This window comes from Dipodomys ordii, unplaced genomic scaffold (genome assembly GCF_000151885.1).
Source record: "Dipodomys ordii isolate 6190 unplaced genomic scaffold, Dord_2.0 Scaffold104, whole genome shotgun sequence".
Classification (NCBI taxonomy): Eukaryota; Metazoa; Chordata; class Mammalia; order Rodentia; family Heteromyidae; genus Dipodomys; species Dipodomys ordii.
Window position 1 is genome coordinate 7,432,040 of NW_012267320.1, and position 22,271 is coordinate 7,454,310.

General features: G+C 34.3%; 1 pseudogene; it reads left to right on the forward strand.

Moving 5' to 3' along the window:
• Positions 1–1,410: 1,410 nt before the first annotated feature.
• Positions 1,411–14,040, forward strand: LOC105994049 (annotated as a pseudogene).
• Positions 14,041–22,271: the final 8,231 nt, after the last annotated feature.

Genomic DNA, 22,271 nt, shown 5'->3' on the forward strand with positions numbered 1-22,271 from the left:
ATGCCTCCAGGGTCCTTCTTTCCTAAAGCAGAATTTGAAAACAACATTTCCTAACACAAAGTGTAGGTTGCATAGTTCTGGAGATCCAGATACAAGTAGAGTCACACGAAATATGCATGTCAGCACACAGGACCCCATCCCCACACCCAATCACACTGCGCTGTGTGCAACTGATGACTTTGCTTTTGTTGTGTGAATATCATCAATATAATTCTGTTGCTAAAAGCTTAGCTATTTCTTACACCTTTCCGGTATACTGCTTCTTGGTTGAGTATATAAGTCCATGGTAGAGAAGATGGAATGTAGATACTCTCTCTTATACACACACACACACACACACACACACACAGTATTTCTTGTGGTTATTTTAAAGTGCACAGTATGTCTACTTTTTTGCTATATATGAAATATCTGAAGAGTGTTTTAGACTACTCTTTTATGACATTTTATTTTTATTTTACTCTCAAAGCAGTTTATTAAAAATCTATCTAAATTCTTACAATGGTCAGCTCCTTTTCCTTTAAATTTGTTTCTTTTTATAATTTTTTTATCATGATCTTTAAGTTGTTAAACAGAGGAGTTGCCATTTAACAAAGCAATTTAGGAACACAATATGGTCTAGATCAATGTCCTACAATTGTCAGCTGATTTTCCTTTAACTTTAGATGCTAGACACAGAGTAGAAGTAACCTAGAAGATTAGAGAGACATAAAACACTCAAGACATTTTGGACTGGGATTATTGTAAAAATTTGGTCTTAAACAAGGATGACCAGGAAGAAACATATTCATTGTAATATAAATATATTTATCTCTGATCCTAAGTGAAGTAATTAATATGTCTGTACCTTTCTGTATCTCCTCTCTTGTGTGTGTGTGTGTGTGTGTTCTACAGTTTTTCATCCATTCATCCATTGACTGGTACTGATAGAATTTACATATCTAGCTTCTATGAATGATATTATAACAATGAAATTTGGCTGATACCATTTGCTTAGGAGATATTTTCCACAGAGAGATTATTGGGCCACAACATAGTTCAATTTGAGTTTCTTCGGGGCTTCATGTTATTTTTCATAATGTCTGCACCAATCTACATGTCTATGAACAGTGTAAGGGATTCACTTTTGTCCATATCTTCACAAACATTTGTTATCTCTTTTTGACAATGGATATCCTAAGGGTTGTGTTACAACTCTTAGTGGTTTCAATGTGGCTTTCTCTGTTTAGTTGTGATGGACACATTTTTTAAAAGTCGTGGCGAGGAACTACAGTAGCTCCGCGCGTGTCAGCCTCAAGTTGTTCTCACACCGGCTGTGCGTACCAACATGGCCACAAATAAAAACTTCCAAGCTTTCCTATGTGAGACTGAGAATTGAAGTAGTGCTTTCTGAGAGCATCAAGAAGAGAAATGTCTGTCACACTTCATACAGGTGTAGGTGATATTAAAATACAAGTCTTCTGTCTGAGGATATCCAGGACATGTGAGAACTTCTTGGCTCTTTGTGCCAGTAATTGTTACAATGGCTGTATATTTCATAGACACATCAAGGGTTTCCTGGTTCAAACAGGAGATCCAACAGGTACTGGAAGAAGAGGTAACAGTATCTGGTGCAAGAAGCTTGAGAATGAATACAGTGAATATCTTAAGCACAATGTTAGAGGGGTTGTATCTATGGCGAATAATGGCCCAAACACCAATGGATCTGTTTTTCATCACATTTGGACATGAAATATACAGTATTTGGAAAAGTGATAGATGGTCTGGAGACTCTGGATGAGTTGGAGAAGTTACCAGTAAATGAGAAGACATACTGACTTCTTAATGATGTACACATTAAGGATATAACTATTCATGCCAACCCATTTTTCCCAGTAGCTGTAATAAACAGGGTAATGCCTGGCAAACTGTTCCCGGGAACACACCCATTGTGGTTTACCCAGTTTGAAGCATGTCAGAGACATGTCATCTATAAGCTGTTGTGTACCAAAGGGCGCCCAACAACTTCTTTCCTCATTTTTTTTTTTTTTTTTGTGCTGCTCCTGGGCTTGACGTCTTGGTCTGGGTGCTGTCCCTTGAGCTTTTGTGTTCAAGGCTAGAGCTCTACAACTTGAGCCAGAACTCCACTTCTGGCTTTTTGGTGGTTAGCTGGATAAGAGATTTTCCTGCCCAGACTAGGACACTTTCAAAGAGTTTGTACTTAAGGCCCTGACCTTCCTAGGCTACTTCTATACCACTTGAGCCATGCCTCTAGCTCTGCTTTTTGTTATTTTTGGAGGAGCAGTCTCTTGGACTTTTCTACTTGGATTGGCTTTGAGCTTTGATCCCATAGATCTCAGCTTCTTGATAGGATTACAGATGTGAGTCAACAGGATCCAGCCTAATTAATGTTTTGATTCTTTTATATCTAATCTGAGATAGCTTGTGGCTATCCTCTTGTTACTATTTATATCTTCCACTAAACTGAAGTCCTTATTGGACCAACGACCTCACATTTGGTTTCATCATACTAGTCATTTTGACTTGTAAAATTATAACTACTTTTTGGCAAAAAAAAGTCTGGTGGCTATTTTAATATCTTCTTTAGAGAAGTGTATGTTTTGTGCCTTTGTAAAAATCTTTACTTGTGTTTCTGATTTGGAGTTTATCATATAATTTGGATATTGACTTTCTACCAAAATCTACAAAAGATAAATATTAAATATGGTAACATCAAACTACCAATCTTCTGCACAGTAAGAGGAAAAATATCAATAAAATGAAAAGATAATGTAACGATTAGGAAAATATTTGCAAAGCAGATATATTTGAACATTTTTGTGGTTAATGAGAGAAACTAGTTTAAATTTATTATGAATGTTCCTGATATATCAAATTTTGGGAAAATAATAATAATCGATTTATAATCAGACATGCACATAATAGAAAAATATTCTCTGGCAAGATGGCTGATAATGCTAGACCATAGTTGCTTAAGTTCTATACTCTCATTTTATTAAAAAAAGGTTTCTGTATTTCCATTTTAATCTCTATGTATCTATGTATCTATCTATCTGAGTAGGAAAATGTGCAAAATGAGATTCATTCATAGTTAATAATATTTACTTCTGTATAAAAAGAGTGATTAATAGATTATCTTGTTTTTGACTGATAACATTTGAGATTCTTTAAAATCAGCACTCATAATATATACAATAGTAATAGAGTATTAGCTGCTCAAAAGTAATTGTAATCTGGGCACTGGTGGCTTATTTTTCTATCTATTTGGAGATTCCACCTCCAAATTAACTAGGAGAGAGTCTGATTATATGTGTGGTAGAACATCAGTTTAGCATCAGCCCAGCAAAGCAATCACGAGGTTCGGAGTTCAAACCCACGTTTTCCACTCTCATATTCAATAGCATTTTCTGTCAATAGTTCATTTACTGAAGGATTATAAACCAATGAGGGAAGCTCATCCATTGAATTGCCAGTGCTCCTCTGATCTAGTGGGCTTTCACTTTCCTTTGTTTCTCAGACAGGTGTGGTATTGGTGCCATGGGAAATCATGTCTCAACATCTAATGGCCATACTCTTATTCAAGTGAACTTTCTTAATTATCGAAAGTTGGTATTACATAACATTTCTTTTTATTTTCTGATAGTCCGAATCTACAAATTGTGTATATTCACTACAATAGGCTGCATTTTAGCATTGAAATCTTACAGCAAATCTCAATTCTAAATCACCACAATGAGCACTTTTACACTAGAAAAACACTACTTTTCATGCAGATTAATATCATGGCATTTAATTATGTAAGAGGCAAATAAGTATACTTTTCTTAACTATTTAGGCCAATGTGTACAGAATCTGGTTGCCTAATCTACACAGAGCCCTTTTGGAGGTCAACTACTCTTCCTTTAAATTTGTTTCTTTTTATAATTTTTTAAAATCATTGTCTTTAAGTGTATGCTTAATTCAGTATACTGAGTAAAGAATTATAATCAAAATTCCCTTCTGAAAACCTGCCAGTGGCTGACAGGGCCATTTGGGTCTTTGGAAAATGTGTGTTTCTTCTAAAAATAAAAATAGAACTTCTAATGTTAAGCTCTCTCATTAACATAACAGTGGATTTGCTGGGAACCTGTTATTCACAGCTATAGTCATTTGAAAGGCTAAATTTAAGAGAAGCATGGTTCAAGACCAGTCTGGGAAGAAAGGTTAGCAAAACTCCATTTACAATTCATATCTAGGCATTGTGGTACACACCTACAACCCCAGGCTACATGGAAGTCTGAGACTGGGAGAATCATGGTGCTAGGCCAACCTGTGCATAAAAGTTCATGAGGCTCCATTTCCAAGAAGCAAAATTAGATGCAGTGACATGTGTCTGTGGTCCTAGAGACAACAGGACCTATAGAAGACTGGTCATGGCCCAGGTGTGCATCTAGGCAAGGGACACTCTACCATTAAAATGATCAGTGAAAAATGGGGCTAGAGGCATGGCTCATTGGTATTGTGCCAAAACAGTCAGCCCAAGGCCCTGAATTCACATACAGAGGATATCAAACCCCTCCCCCCCACCCCCTAAAAAAGAATTTGTAGGCATTGGTTGGTGTTCTAGATAAAGATGATAGAAGATAACACTGAATGGAAATACTTTATTCACTCACAAAGAACTTTGCCCAGCCATTGCCCACTACCTTCCAGACCTTTCCCTCCCCTTCCTAACTCTTCAAGGCTTTGAATCCAGCTGGGATTTAGGTAACTGCTGGGAAGTATTAAAACTCATTATTTGTTTGACCAGAATCATTGCCCTCTGTTATTTTCCAATAATGCTCTTCTGAATGGTTGCTTTAATACTTTTAAAAGATGTGCGGTACTGCAGCAGGGTATTATGTAGGACAGGAATTATAGTTATCGTTGCAGATGAGGTGTGCTGAAAGAGGTCAGGGTGACGCAGTTGGCAGATTTCAAAACTGCCCTCCTTATTATTACCATCTGTGTCAACTTGGAGCATCTGTTACAGAAAGGACAAGAAAAATGAAGCTGTGGTGCTGTTGAGGGGAGACTTCTTCATTAGGATTAACCCTGTATACACATAGGAGGTGAATGAAAATGAAAGATTGTGTCATGCTGTTACTGGATATCACTTGTAACCATCCTCCTCTGTAACTCATAATTAACTGTTTCCTTTCCACAATTTTATTGCATCAGTTTTATTGGAGAAACAGCAGACAGTGATCATAAGATTGGATGGAACCTGGTGAAATTTTTAATGCTACCTTTATAGCAAATATGTTATGGCTGGCCAAAAAAGTGGCTCATTTTTATAACCAAGTATATTGGCAGTAGAAATGAGTGAAGAACAAGGAATATACAAGTCTATATGAAGTGCTTGGAATACCTAGCTATTTGGAAGGATTATGACTCATTTCAGGGAAATGATGTAGGTCACAATCAACCACAAAATGAAGAAAGCAAAAAGAATGTCAAGTGTTGGCTTTTAGGTTTCTCATGTTGGGTTTATAAGCAAATGACATCACTTAAAGACTTTACTGTAGGGGCACAGTGAAAGTATCCAGTGCACATGTAATTCAGAGGAGAATAAAGCTAAAGTAAGCAGTTGGTTTTACTTTAAAAAAAAAGGTCACCCAAGCATTTCTACACAGCAAAACTAAGGCAAACTTTGTGTAAGTATAACCATAGGAAGTTCTATTCACCTATGAGAAAGAATTGGAGCTTAACATCAGAGACACATAACAGAATTTGCTTTGTTTATTCACCCTTTAGCTTATTTATTCAAATAAAAGACACTTTTCTTATTATAGAATGAGGACTTAGTAAACATTTGTATTACTAATAAAAGGTCATGAGCAAATACTGGAAAGTGTTAAGTGAAGAGAATTTATGTAAATGAGAGGTACTGTCAAGATTCAAATATATAAACACACAAGTTTTATACGTTCTTATTCCTGGCAACAGGAATCACTCACTAAATCAAAGCAGCAATGGGAGGGAAACAATGGAGGAGAAAGAAGGAGGGGTGACCAAGAAGCTTTATACTAATATGCAACTGTAACCTCTTTGTACTGTATGTAATAATAATAAATATTTCACTGCAAAATAACAATTAAACTAGTTCATTGTGTGCTATATGAGATAATTTAACAAAGAGATGGCACTTTCAGAACTACCTTTTATGGGACAGAAGGAGTTTGTTCTTCCTTTTTAACTGAGTTTCAATTGTCAAACATGAATGAGAGGTAACCTCCTTCTTATGCCTATGTTCTCAAGTATTCTCAGAGTTATACTGCCTTTGTGTGGTGTAATTCTGCAACCATGTGCTGAGGGTTGCAGGAAATCAGCCACACTATTGGAGACTATGACATCATCTTCCAGTGACCCTACCCTTGAGCTCACACCGAAGAGCAGAATAGAGCTTCATCACCATGCAATATGTATTTCTCTTAAGATATTGCAAAGCAATATACTAGGAGTGCACCCTTTTAATCTTTACAAGTTATTGTGAGATTACTGTGTATGTTAATAAACACATTTGTAAATAAATTGCTTGAGGGAGAAAAAACCCTCTGAGTTACAGGTCAGAAAAAGCCTGCTGAATTTATGTTATAAGCTTACTTAAGACAGTATAACCATGGAAAGAAAAACAGCTTCATATTTCCTCATCTATTCATTGCAACAAAACTCTTTAACTGGAAAAATCTTATTGCTTCATACTATGATCCTCAGATCTCAGCCTCCTGAGCAGCTAAGATAGCAAGCATGAATCACCAACACCTGACTTTAATTTTTTGAGTTCTCACTGTGTTTTGCATATTAACCCTTCATCCATTGAACAGCAGGGGCTGAAGACTGCTCTCCCATTCTACGGATTATCTCTTCGTTCTACTAACTGTTTCTTTATATGCAAGAATTTTTTAATGTCAGTCTCATTCACTTGTTCTTGTTTTAATGTTAAGTTATTCCATTCATTCCTTTCCTTATTTTTTTTTTTTTTGCTGGGCTATTGGAGTACTATTCATAAATACAGCAAGACTAATGCTTTGGTGGTTTCTAATATGGAGGTGAGCAATAGAGAAAGACTTCCCAGTTGCAAAATGATCCAATATGTTCCTAACTGGCCTTCACAATCCCAGGAGGCAACTCTGACCCTTAGAGGAGGATCGCATCATCCCCCAATCTGAGTTTGTGAAAAATGACTTGATTCTTTAGGGAATTGTTTTTCAACAATTTCAAGACCAATGGAATGTATAGCTAAGAGGTTATCTCTGGATTCTTAGTTACATTTCACTGGTCTACAAATGTATCTTCGTGAAAATTCTGTAAAGTTTATTTGATGAATGTAGCTTTGTGGTAAATTATAATTCCAGCAATAAGGGTCTTTCAATTTTATTGTTTTTTAATACTCTTTTGGCCATTCTGGGTCCTTTCCTTTCCTTATGAATTTTGGTAGCACTTTGTCATGTTAAGACAAAGGATATTTAAATATTGTTCAAGATTGTGTTATTCTGAGCCTTTTTCTCATTTTGACAATAGTTAACTCAGGACTGTAAAAACTTACCTTCTTGAAATCCTTTACTTTTAGTTTTCATTATCATTATTATGGGATTGTTTTTAATTTTGTTTCTGAATTACTTACTGAAATCATATGGAGACAAATGATTTTGGTGTAAACACTTACTATGCTGAAATCTCACTGAATTCTTTTTTAGTTGAAAGAAGATTTTATATGGATTCATGGGTTTCCCTACATCCAAGATCATGTCATTTGTTAATAGAGATAGTTCCTTATTTCTTTCCAATGAGGATGACTTTTTGCCAAATTGTCCTGGCTAGAACCTCTAGTACAACGTTCAATCCAAATGGTGACAGTAGCCATCTGCTGGGAGCTTTCTTTCCCCACGAACTTAGGCTAACACATCCAGTCTTTCATTAAACAGAATGTTGGCTTTGGATTCTGTACATATCCTGTATCAGGCTGAATAAGTTTCCTTCTATTCCTGATTTTCCAAAAAAAATTGTCATAAACAATATTCAGTATTGCCAAGTACTATGTGTCTATCCAGTTATATTATTTATTTTAGTCTATTGAACTGACATATTATAGCAACCACTTTTATATATCAAATCAGACTTATCTTCCTGGGGTAGAGGTCACTTAGCCATAATAAATACACCAGCAATGTCTGAGTGAAGCACTGGGGCTTGAATTCAGGTTCAACCTGATAGCTATGCTTTTCAACTCAAGGCTGTTGGGTGCTCTGTAACTTGTGTGAAAGTTCCATTTCTCAAACTGATGATTGGATGGCGAGCCCTTTATACAACTACTTAATGATGACAGAAATATGATAATAAAATATTGTGTGTTGTTCACTTTCCTTATGTTTGAAGTTCATACTCTATTTTGCTATTGATTTCTAATTTTATTTTATATTCTACATTATTATTAATTTAAAGAAAGTTCCATGGTAGTTGAGAGAAATATCTATGATATGGAATTATGCCAAACATTCAGTAGGTATGTTTAGCTATTTGACCTATATTATTATTTGATTCTGAATATCTTCATTAAAATTTTGTCTTGGATAACTTACCTATTTGTGAGAATGGGTATTTAATTTCTATTATCTTGTATTGAAGTGTACTATGATTGCATTGATATAGTATGTATTTATTTGATTTTGTTTACTTACATATATATGTAGAATATGATATACTCTCCCTTTCTCTTTTGCAACTCAAATGGAAACCTTTTAAGCAATTTCTACCATTCTTACCTCCTAGATATTAATTTCCAATATAGGATGTGTCTCAATAAGTTTTTCTGTATTCCACATATATGAAATAATGCAACATTCATATTTTTGTCCTTAATTATCTCACTTAGCATAATAATATTACCAAGGTTTATTCATATTGTTACATAAATATCTTCATTTTTGCTTAATAACACCTCATTGTATGTATGCAATGTATTTTGTTGATCCATATTTTATCTGAGGATGAAATCTTGGATTGCTTCTACCATTAAATTGTCATTCAAGTATATATTTGAGCTTTTGCTCTTAATTCTTTTTTTTTTTTTTGGGTCCGGTCATGGGGCCTGAACTCTGGGCCTGGGCACTGTCCCTCAGCTCTTCAGCTCAAAGCTAGCGCTCTACCACTTGAGCCACAGCGCCACTTCCGGCTTTTTTCTTTTTGCTTATGTGGTGCTGAGGAATCGAACCCAGGGCCTTGAGCATGCAAGGCAAGTGCTCTACCACTGAGCCACCTTCCCAGCCCCCTGCTCTTAATTCTTTTAGACATATAAGTAGTAGAGGAGTTATTGAGTCATATGATAATTCTATGTTCAATGGTTTGAAGAACTGTGGAAGTGGTTCCTAGATAACCTTTACCAATTAACGTTTCCAACAAGATTTTCATCAATATGTATTTTCCTTCATTAAAATTATAGTTATACAATGGATATATAAAAGTCCATCATTATCATAGCCTCTTTACTTTCATTTGCATTTTATTAACAAATAAAAATTTTGAACTTAATTTTACATACTTATTGGTAACTCATACATTTTCTTTGGAGAAATTTCTATTAAAATTCCTGAACAACATTTTATTTTCATTGTTTGTATTTTTGTTGTTGAGATTCAATGTACTCTGTATAATTTGATAATTAAACCCTTATGCTAAATATTTGCATATATATTTTCACATTCTTTTGAATTTTTCATTTTTTAAAATTATCATTTAATGACTAAAATATTTTAAATTGGATGGACTGTACAACGTGTCTGTCTTTTATTTTACTGCTCATGCTTTCAGTATCATACTAAATGATCTGAAATAGTATGGTAAGAATAATAACTCTGTCTTCTTCCAGCAATTTTATGGGCTTAACTATTACATTTAAGACATTTACTCAATTTGAATGAATATTTCTGTATGGCATAAAATAGTTCACTTACATACTGTAACATGTAGAAATCAAGTTTCACTTACATCATTATTAAAGAAATGGTTCTTTTTCCCTATTAAGTAATTGACGTTCTGGTTGAATACTAATTGTCCATATACAAATATATTTTTGGACTCCCAAATTTATTCTATGCGTCTATATTCTCACTCATGTGTCAGAACTATACTGTATTGATTATCTAGATTTGAATTAATTGAGAAACCTAAGTCTTTCAATTTTGTTCTTTTTCAAGATTTCCTTGACTCCTATCCCATACCAGCATTCAGGAGCCTCAGTCAGGAAGATTGTGATTTCAAACACAGCCTCAGTGGCAAGCAAGATCCTGACTCAGAAACAAACAAAAATCATGTCCTTATTTTTTAAACCTGTAAGTATTCACACAGAAAAATTTAACATTGTAAATACAGATACTTTCTTTGCACAAAAATTGAAAATTTTCTGTATAATAAGGAGTTACTTTATTTTGTGAATAATTTTTATTGTCATTAAGTAGTTGTACAAAGGAGTTGCCACTCACTGAAGCAGTTTGTGAATTCAGTGTCATCCCTCCTAACATTCTTATCACACCTCTCTCCAGACACCACCCCTCCCACGCCACCTCTTCCATTGCTCATCCTAATTTCAGGTTATGTATTTTGTTTTAGCAATTGAACAAAGTAGTTTATGTGTCCAATGTATGTTGATATCATCACTCTCCTTTGACCATCCCCTTCAATTCAGTGCTATATACAATGTATTCTTGCCTGTATTCTCCTCTTCTTCTACCTCTCTCCTCTTGGCCATCCTCCCTTTTTGCAAACACCCATTTCCTGGTACTAGTTTTGTTGGGCTATAACTTAGTCTTTTTCAATAATTAACTATTTGCACTCCCCGTAGAGTCTATTGCATTTCAGGTAATTCATTTGTAACTCCTTGCTCACCTACCACCCAGTGTGTTTACATTTACATTTATAGGCACATTCTAGCTATCATCAGTAAGAGAAACCATGCAACCTATGTTATATTGTATGACCATTCTTTGATGATGATGATGATAATAATAATAATAATAATAATAATGTAGTTGTAAGAAGGGGCTACAATTCAGTAAGCCAGGTAATGAGTACAATGTTTCTTGATCAATGTCACCCCTTCCTTAGTCCCTCCTCCCCCCGTTTTTCCCTCTCCCATTCTGCTCCTCAAGTTATATATGGTCATTCTTTATATAAATTTGAAATAGTGGGAAATAATCCAAAAAAGGATATTTCTCTATGGATATAGTGCCTGAGAATTTCTCTAAGCAGGGAATATTTTCTCTGTTATTCTTTGATGAGGAATGTAAGATTTTCACATATAATGATTTTTGCCTAGCTTGAAAAGTAGTTCAAAAATGAATTTTGCCCCATATATGACACCATATTTTGGCTCCAAACTGCTAAAATGGATGGTAACCAGTAAAATTTGTGTTATGTGACTATCTCTGAACTGGATGATGACTCAGAGTTTCTTGAAGTCTTAAATTTCTATTATCTAAAATAAGTCTGTGTGTCTCAAGTTGTGAGATCAAATTTTATCTTTGTCACTGGAAATCCCCACTACCAATCCTAAGAAAAAGCCTTTCAGGTCTTGTATTGAGGCAACCCATTTAATAGAAATGCATGACTTCATTTTGGCATGATTTGTCTTCAAATCAGGTCAGTGATTTAGATGTGAATGGGGGATTTGTTCCTGGGCACCAGATCACATTAGCCTTCCATTTATTTTAAGAAATTCATTATACCAATTATGATAACCACAAAGGGATGTCTTATGACCAGAAAGTGCAAATTATAAGAACAGTAATACCCTTTGTTATGTGCTAGATGAAGTTTCCTGTGCAGCTTATTCATTAAAACTTGCTTTCTTTTACAAATATTTTTGAATAGTAGATTACAGGTAAAAGATATTGAACATAAGCAGAATTACTGCCTGTATAGCACACTGTTATATTCAAATGTTTGTCAGAATGTATAAAAGAAGCTGAAAATACTGTTTCCCTTTTATCATTATGTTCCCACTTGTAGAAATGCATTAATTAGTTTGCAAATATGGGGAGACAGGAAATAAAATTATGATATGTTTGGCATTTTTATATCTATGCTTAAAATTCAGATTATAATACTCATCTCTTATCTAGTTTGTGAAAAACAATTTAGGTTTGCAGTCTGATACATTGTTTTGTCTTATTTCAAGAATCCTTTTTCAATTTGTATTTTATGCTTTCAAAAAAATATTTTGCTTTATCTTAAGGAGAAAACCTAAGAAGGATTAATGGAAACTGAAACAATAGATAATAAAAAATATACTGTCCTAGGTACCTATTTCATTAAGTGAAAAGCCAGCTTAAATTAATCTGAATATTGACATTTATATTAATTTTGAGACTTTGTATCAAGATTTGTTATAAATATTGAACATAAGATTTGGAAGGAGATTGCTCTGATTTCAAATTAAGAGTTCAAAGTATGCAACTGTATTCAGCTTCCATATTCTGGAGTTGAAAAAAAATTATAGTTTGATGATGATGATGATGATGATGAAGATAGGTAGATAGACAGAAAGATAGATGGACAGACAGATGGATAGATAATACTCGGGATGGAGTATATAAGTCAAAAAGAGGGAAAAATTCACAGTGACTGTCTGTTCTCATTTTGGAACTATAGGTGGGTTCTTAGCTTCCCATTTCTTAATGTGTTGTGAGTGAGTCAATTACAGCCATCACTGATTTCCAAGGCCTTTACAATTGACAAAGAAGCTGTGGTTTCTGTTTGATTGTACCCTTGGGTACTCCTAAAAAATGAAAGGTTGTTTAAAGACACAAGAGTATCCAAGACAGTAACCGGAAAGCACATTTGTCTGTAGATTTTCAATTGGATTAACTTGTCAAGAATATATGAAAAACCAAGCTACACTCTTATGAGGTTTTGAAATTTTATTGTAGTTCTCTTATGTCTTAAGACCTTGTCTGAGTACTTAGAGCATAAACTAATGTGAAGTGGGATAAACAGGAGACCCAAATCAGCTTACATCCATAACACATAAAGTGTATCGGAGTCCATGCTGTCCTTTTGAAGATCAAAGCTCTGGATGACAGTATTTATAGCAGTATACATTCCAGAAAAGCTGTCAGAAAACTCTTGAGTGTATTGCACTCTAAAAAGAAGCAGCTATTTGCCAAGATTGCAAAGCCACAGAAAGTGAGTTTCTTTTGCAAATGTCAATTGGTAGTGTAGTTGAGAAAGAAAAATAGAATACTTCTTATTCTTGGAGTGTGGTGCTCAGTGCGTCATTAAAATAAGAGCTCTGAGAAAAATGAGGTCAAGGGTAAATTGAAATCACAACTACCTTCTATGTCTTTGCTGACGCGAGAGGACTGCATACAATTTAGGAGTCAGCAATTTTGTTTTTCTCTACAGGGCCAAATAATAAACATTTTCTGCTTTTGAACTATACTGCTTCTATTACAGTACCCAGTTTGTAAGTGAATCGTCTTGTCTGTGTCCCTCCTGGTAACACATTTATTTACCAACATTGAAGAGTAGGCCAGATTTTTCCAATGGATTATTGTTTATAGGCTTCTGGTTTATTTGATAGAATTGTTACCATTCCTATGACGAGTTAGATCAATGCTAGGTAAGTTAATGCCAACATTATTCTGTGTTGGATTTTGGGTTCAGTGAGAGTAGGTACCAGGATTAATAATTTTCCACATCTCCTTTCTTCTGTGCCATCATCATTGCATAACGTCCCAATCTTCCTGTATGGTTATAGTCAGGCAAGCTAACACCACAGCCTTTGTGCTGGCATTGCCTTGTCTAACATATTCTCATAAATACTCTCCTTTGAATAGCCCTGTTATTCCTATAATTGCTAAAGGAATGTCAGGAAACAAGTTTAACCTTAAGTATTCAAAGAGGATAACTTAATTAATAATTTCCTTACCCATTTGTGGAAAGATTAAAGAAACAGAACAATTAGAACAAGAACAGGAAAGGAGTATTGAGGAAAGAGTCACAGGAAAAAGAGTGAAAGAGTAGATGATTTTTTTTCTTGCAGATTGTTTATTGGGATTCAGTTATTTAAATGTTTTTCATTTAATAACAATTTAAATTAGGAAATAGACAATTCTATGCTAAATTATTACACTACAGTTAAGATAATGACACTTTTCTAGTTGTTTTCTAATCGCTTTCTGGCTTCTAATTTCATCTTTGCTTCCATTTTGAACACTTGGTACTCTTGAAAGATCAGAACTTCTTATTGATCAATAACATTGTCATAAAGACCAAAAAAAAACTACCTAAACAAACCCCACAGAACTTCTTTGTAATAGATAGGACAAGATAAGTATGATATTTTATCTTGACCAGTGAAATTAGGGGTAAAAATTCTTCCTAGAAACAACTTTTGCAGAATCTTTTCTTAAATGAAAACTGAAACAATGATTGAACAAGTCATACTTTGATCAGGGCTATGTAATAATTTTGTATACTCTTTTCCTTCCCCCAGTTCTCTATTTAAGCATATACCAGATGGACTGAAGTACTGTCACATAATAAACTTCCTTTTCCCTGCCCCTCATTATATCTCTTTATTTTGTATATAAGGATGAAGGCTGAGATCTGATTAACTCCTGGAATTCAGGTTAGGTGTCTAAACATTCTGCTTTCATTAAAATGTACCTCAACATTTCTTCGACTGTAGTTACATTTTTTGGTAAGAATGATATTATCCGGGTAAAATACGTTTTATGATCACTTAAAATAACTTTTATTGTGCGGATACATCAGGATGCGATGGGATACAGAGAAGGAGGAAAACAATCTTTGTATATCCATAATCTCATAGAGTATCCATTTTAACTTATTATCTGTAAGTAGTTGTATGATGAAGTTGTCATTGAGCAAAGAAGTTGATGAATGCAACCTATCTTGATAGATGTCATCCCTTTTAACATTCTTAGCCATCCCTCTCCAAGCACCCCTTGTCTCACTCTTCATCATTTTGTAGGACATACATTGGAGTCTTGACAGCATTTCCCCCCCTCCTCTCCCCTTCCTCTCCCTTGACCCCATCTCACCTCTTTTGAGTACCTGCTTCCTGGTATTTTACTTTGCTTAACTTGTAATTTACCTTTCTAAGGGATTACAATATTTGAGATCTCCTTTGAATCTACCCTATTTTAGTTAATACATTTATATCCACTTGCATACCTCCCAGAATATTTACTCCCAGAATGTTTTATAAGCTAAATCTAGCATCCATATATAAGAGAAAACATGGATCTTTTTCTCTCTGGGTCTAACTTACTTCACCTAACATAATTCTTTCAAAATCTTTACATTTATTTACAAATGGTACAATATTATTCTTTCTAATGGAATAACCTTTTAGTGAGTATATATAGTACATTTTCTTGATCCATCAAATGCCACCAAACCCCGGTTAGAATGGCCATTTATCAAGGAAACTAACAATAACAGATGCTAGTGAGGATGCAGCAAAAAGGGAACCAGAATACACTGTTGGTTAGAATGTAAACTTATTCAGCCACTCCGAAAAGCTGTGCTGAGGTTTCTCAAAAGATTAAAAATAGAACTAACTTATCATCCAGCAACTGTACTCCTGTGCATTTACTCAAAACCAGCATGCAGGGAAGCCACACACACAACCATGTTCATTGCAGCACTATTCACCATAGCCAAGCTATAGAATCAGCCCAGATGTCCTTCAATGGGAAAGTGAACCTTTTAATTTTTGGCTTGGTAAGAATAGCTAAATGTATCCACAAACATAATTCCCTTAACTATCGTGTAATTGATCACTTACAGTCTTCCTGTTGAAATACATCTCCTAGATTTGTTCATTGTATCTGTACATTTTACTTATTTTCCCTGTTTCTTTCCTTGTTAATAGTAACTTCTCTGTTGTACTTTTGATTTCTTATGGTTTGACATATAAATGAGGTCATATAATAAAACCAGATATTATTTAGTAGTAAAATCATGTTATGTCATTGATGAGCCTACAGAAAATTGTCCTAAGTGAAATAAACCAGACACAAAAAGAACAGTTTTATATGAGCTAAACTTTTCTGAATTTACTTGAACAAAGTCCTCTTGTGTTAGTAAATTAATCATAACTTTCTAGTGGTTTTCTATTTTGAACACAGTTACTTAGCTATTTAATGTTATCTAAACTGACATGTACAAACATCATCAGACAATATGTATGTTGTTGGAAAGATTGTTCACTGGGGAAAAATATTCTAAGCCTTAGGCCACTGTAATTGTGATCTGTTATTCTATGCTATCACTCCTTAGCTTTTTCAGACATTTGCAACCTGAAAAGATACTGATCTTGTAAAAAGATAAGGGCCTTAGAAGTGTAGCTGCTCAAATCACACTGTCCTTTTGAAAAGTATTAGTGTTTATCAGCATATCCATTTCTTCTGCCTCAGCATTAGGTAATCAAATTTGCATTTGCTCCAGAGGACAGACATGCTTTTGGTCTCTTACCACAAAAATGCAGATCTATAATGGAGTAGAGCTCTAATAATATCACCCCAAAAGAATATTATAAAAGTATAACTCAAATCAGAACTAGTTATAATGTAGAAATAGAACTCTTGTTGAGGCTTGATATATTTTAAACTATTTTTGTAACTACTACTAATATTTTGTATGATTTCTTTAAGCTGTAATAATAAAACTTTGAAAAATGTATTTTCATTGTAAAACCAATGTCTGCATGTAAAGAAATACACATGAAGCTTAATGATAATGCAAAATATCATATCCTTGTGCTATGCACTAAAATATTCATTAAAATAGATCTCTAGAGGATATACTTCCTGGAGAAAGTAAATTTATAGTCATTCCATAGACCAATAAAATAGACACATTGCTACAAAATGCTGAACTTCAGATATATTAGAAAGAACTCAACATTTTAGAAGGGATGCTGGAGAATTTTGTGTTGTTGCTATGAATTTTATTTATATTTATTTTCTATTTCTCCAACTTACTCATCTGCATTCTGAGTTAGTGAGTAGAAAAAAAATAGATACAAGCTTGAGGCAAAAAAGAATCTCAAGGAAGTTACATCAATTCTTGCATGCCCTTATTTCCTATGCAAGCTAACCTCCTAAAATGAAAAAAAAAAAAGCAAGCCACCTTAAGAAGAAAAAGAACGTCAACTGAAATTTCAAATGTAAAATACTATCATGAAGACATCAGGTGTAATCTTTGTTTAGTTCAAAGTACCATATTTCAATTCCAAAGCATTTCGTCTTTGAAAAAATTGAAAAGATAAGCATTTTAGTTATGCTACAGAAAAATACGTAGTAACTGTTGACTTCTAAATATCTAAGTGAATATATATTTTCTTTTCTTTTCACGAATGGACACAATTTTGTGTTCTTTTGGTTATGCAGGGAAAATATGATCAAATTTGTATAACATGGCCAAAAATTCACAGTGGATTGGCTTCTTTGAAAGAATCACTACAATAGTATTCTTTAGCTTATATTACTTTCCACTTTAAGAAAATATATAATTGTTTTTCTTTACAGTTGGAAAAAAGTCCAGGTTTATATTAGAATATTATATTTTATGCTTACAAGGGGGCATACTTTTATTATTTTAATTTTAAAATGGCAAAGAGCATAAAATATGACTTTACATCTGCATGTTGGGTCTTAAATATGTTCTTGACTGATGGAGAGAAATTTGAATTTACATACAATGTAGTATGTAAAGTAGTTAAAATATCCTCTCTGCTCATTCACTTGAAATTCGTATAATTCCTATTTTGCTGTCTGAAAATGTGATTTTTTTTCCATTACACTTATTCTGCTAACAATGCAGCAGTAGCAATTTTAAAGCATGAAGCAGAGATTTCCTGGATATTAGGCCAATGTCTGCTTTTAACAAGCAAAAACATTAACATATGCTTTATATTTACTTGTAAATTATTTTAAAATACTGTGTCTTTATGTGCAAGGAAACAAGTTCTTCCAAATATATGCCACACAGTCTAGTCCTGGATAAATGTTAGGTAGTGTCTTCAGGATGTGTTTAAAGAGATTTTTGTTTTGAAAACTGCAAATTCTTACATTCCTTTTTAAAAAAATTTATTTACTTATTTTTTATTGTGAAGGTGATATACAGAGGGGTTACAGTTACATAAATAAGGTAATAAGTACATTTTTTGTCAAACTCGTTACCCGCTCCCTCATTTTTCTCCTTCCTTCAATTTCTTTTCTTCCTCCTTTCTTTCTTCCTTCCCTTTTTTTTGGGGGGGGGACCGGTCGTGGGGCCTGAACTCTCTCAGCTCTTCAGCTCAAGGCTAGCGCTCTACCACTTGAGCCACAGCGCCACTTCTGGCTTTTTTCTTTTTGCTTATGTGGTGCTGAGGAATCGAACCCAGGGCCTCAGGTATGCAAGGCAAGCGCTCTACCACTGAGCTATCTTCCCAGCCCCTCTTCCTTCCCTTTAACTCTTTTTCTTTTTGTAATTTGTACCCAACAAGACTACAAAACTCTGAAAGCTGTTTCTATGACACAAAACACAGTAAATAATATGTTGTATGATTAAATTAGCCTCAAGAACTGAAAATATTCATGTAGGTTACTAGTATTTCAAATCTCTATAAATTGCATATCTATTTGTCACTATATCTATCAGTCAGCTAATAGCTGAACCAATTTAAAACTGTGACAAAATACCTGACTAATTTAAAAGGAAGAAAGACACGTTGCTCATGGTTTCAATGGTCTTAGTTCATGGTCATTTGGGTGCATATTTTTAGCTTATATTATATAGAGGAACTACATCATGGGGGAAGGATATGGAAGAGGAAATCTGCTCACCTCATGGTAGATATGAAACAAGAGAGAGCAAGACAGGGAAAGTTGTGGGACAAAATACACCTTCAAAGGCTTGCTTCCAGTAGCCATTTTTCACCAACTAAGGCAGGGTCTCCTAAAAGCAAATTCAGTGAGCATCTTAATTATCAGATTCTTTCTCATAGTTCTGTCAACTGCCGAACCTTCAACACATAGCCTTTTTTTCTCATATCCAAACTAGACCACCATTACTAGTTTTAGTGCAGGATTTCTTAGTTCTTATTCATTTTATGCATTTTTGGATGCACCATTACTGCAGGAGATGGCGAAGATTCTTTGGCCAAACTTTAAGCAAGCTTCTGAGCCTTTCATTGGGTTCTTTTTATACTTTCATTCTCTAGCAAAAGAACCCTGATTATTCAGTTTAGCCAAAAACCAGTCTTAACTCCTTCCACAATACCTGCTCCCTTCAGTGTCTGATCACCAGCCTCCAGTAGATAGCTGTCCAATCACCCAGCCTTGTCATCAGCAAGAAGCTTATAACTCAATGCTGTTTCTCTCTCCAAGTTCCTGCTGGAATGGTGCCTATAATTATTAAAATGGTTGAATAACGTTTTCCTACCTTATGTAATAAGAATTATCGAGTATGTTTACTTTAACAGAAACAAGAAACATTCTGTTACAATTTTTTCTCCATTATGTTACAACATTTTTGAAAAGCTAAACTTTAAATGTGACTAGCAAGTGATTACGGTCATCTTTCTTTAGCTTATGAAAACCCTTGTAATAAAATAATGATTGGGTTATGTGCTAATTACCTTAACTTTATAATAGGACAATTATTTCCCTATTTTTTACTTTATTATATTAAGTAGCATCTCAATCTAATAATAATATAATTATTAAATTTATGGGAACAAATCTAATAGATGTTTTTTCCAATCCTTTTTTTATAAGATTTTTTTTTCTTTTTTTCTTTTGTTGGTCATGGGGCTTGAACTCTGGGCCTGGGTGCTGTCCTTCAGCTTTTCAGTTCAAGGCTAGCACTCTACCACTTGAGCCACAGCACCACTTCTGGCTTTTTCTGCTTGTGTGGTGCTCAGGAATTGAACCCAGGGCCTCATGCATACAAGGCAAGCACTTTACTACTGAACATCCTTCCCAGTCCTTTTTAAGATCTTTTTATAGTCCATGTTCCTGGTAGATTTTCCCCTTTTTATAGCTTGTTTTAACACCACAAATATGTCAAAATATACTTATTTATGTGTGAATGTTACAGAGAGAAATTCTCCCCTTGGAGTATAGAAATGAACTTCCATCTCCTTAGAGAATCTTGTCATGTTTAAGACATGGAGCCAAGAGAACCAATGTCTGAAGACAGTGGATAATGTCCTACAAGAAGCAGAGAACAAATAAGCCCCTTTCTCCTCATAGCAGTGGATGACACAAATTCATGTTGATGAAAGAGACCTTTATTCAGTCTGCTGATTTTATTGACAGTCTCTTCCAGAAACACTTTTATACACACTCAGGAAATAATGCTTCATCAACTCCTGTTCATTCCTTATCCCAGTCAAGTTGAGTCATAAAATTAATAATTATACTAGCCGAGAGTATACATGATTTGTCAGACTAAATCCATGAGAAACAGGTTTCCTTGTCTGAAGTTATGCCAGATTAATTTAAACGATACTGTGTCTTCTACTACTGATATGTTTAATTGAAGGCCTTGGTTATTCCTGTGCAATCTCAGGAGTGGAGTTAACAAATTGCACAATGATGATAAATGCAATTAAGTTCTTTGATGAGATTTCTAGGCCGATTTCCTTTATGCCTATTGTAATGTAATGGGTTTTGCTTTTAAAAACAATAGTAATCTGTTAGAAGAAAAATATTTTCTTCTACTATGTAGAGAAACTGAGATGTTAAGATCTTTTCCATATGAAAACCAACATATTTCAATAGCACAACAATACTATCTCCTCTACCCGTTCAATCCTCCACCCATAATTACTCCATGTCTAAGTGACCTTTAAATGCTCGTATCTACATTCTGCTATTGGCCTTCCTCAGACTTCAGCTTTCTGTGATACTTTACATGATAAAGCTTTATGAAGACCTACTCTTAGCAATTCTTCAGGTACATTTTGAGTACATATATCCATCTATCCATATAAAGGTACATATGTTAATTTATACCAAGTACCCTTAACAGTAGTATTATCATAATTTGACTAATTTTAAGAGCAACTTTATGATGAAGCTGCTGTCCACAGGCAGCGCCTCATGCATAATGGACTTTATCACTTTGGTGGATGATATACTGTCCAGGCCATCTCTTGAAGAACATCTTCCTTCAAGTACTGGATGTACTGCCAATAGGAGGCTTTCAGCTATCAGCTCTGTCCAGAAATTGTCCTCTGATGAAGCACACTATCTTACTCAAGATCACTCCCACTAATAGAGCCAGAGTGCACGCAATGCGTGGGATGATGCTGTAATAATAGTGGCTCTGGCTCTCTTGTTCCATGTGGAGCAACTCCAAGGGCCCGTTCCAGTTTCAGAGATCCTGTGGGGTTGGCTAAAAAGTTTTATTTTTTTCCCTCTGGCAAATCTTACTCGCTTCCTTTTCAGCCTCCCTGGATGGAAATCCAGAGAGCACATTTTAATTAACTTCTTGCAAATGAATTTCTGATTTCAGTGTGATTCTTGAGAAATTTAACCTGTGCTGATAACCATTTAACTTATTGCCCAAATAGACATTGTTAAATAAGTAAAATGATATGATAATCAGATAAGATACAGATACATCATGCACAGATTCTAATAGTCCCAGATGAACTAAGAGTTATAATCACTGAAGATTTGAAACATGGGTTTAATACTATCTTCCCAGTTGTAGATTGCTGACCATTTTATCAACCTTGATAGGTCTCACTCTTCTTGTATACAAAAGCAAGGTAACAGTTCCTGCTTTGCTGGAGAATTGGAAGATTTTATTAAGGTATACATAAAAATATTATCATCTTTCTTGTGAAATAATACATGGTAGATCTTATATCTAATTAAGCAATGAAGATGTGCTCAGAGAGATTAAGTAAACCCTCAAAAATAAATTCCATTAAGTGGAACAAGAAAATTTAAGTTCAGCTTACGAATTCTTGAATACATCCTAATAAAAAATTTATAAAATTTATAAGCTATGTTTTATATATATACATGATATGTATATCACATTATGATGAGATGCAGTATATATTGCCTATATATCTCATATATATGATATACACAGTATATATTTCACATATTTTCAGATTTCATGTATATGATATATATACATTTAATTCCTGACCACTGAAGTAAATATCCTTTGAAATATAATATTCAATCATATAATATTTTTAGTAATCTTTTAATTAA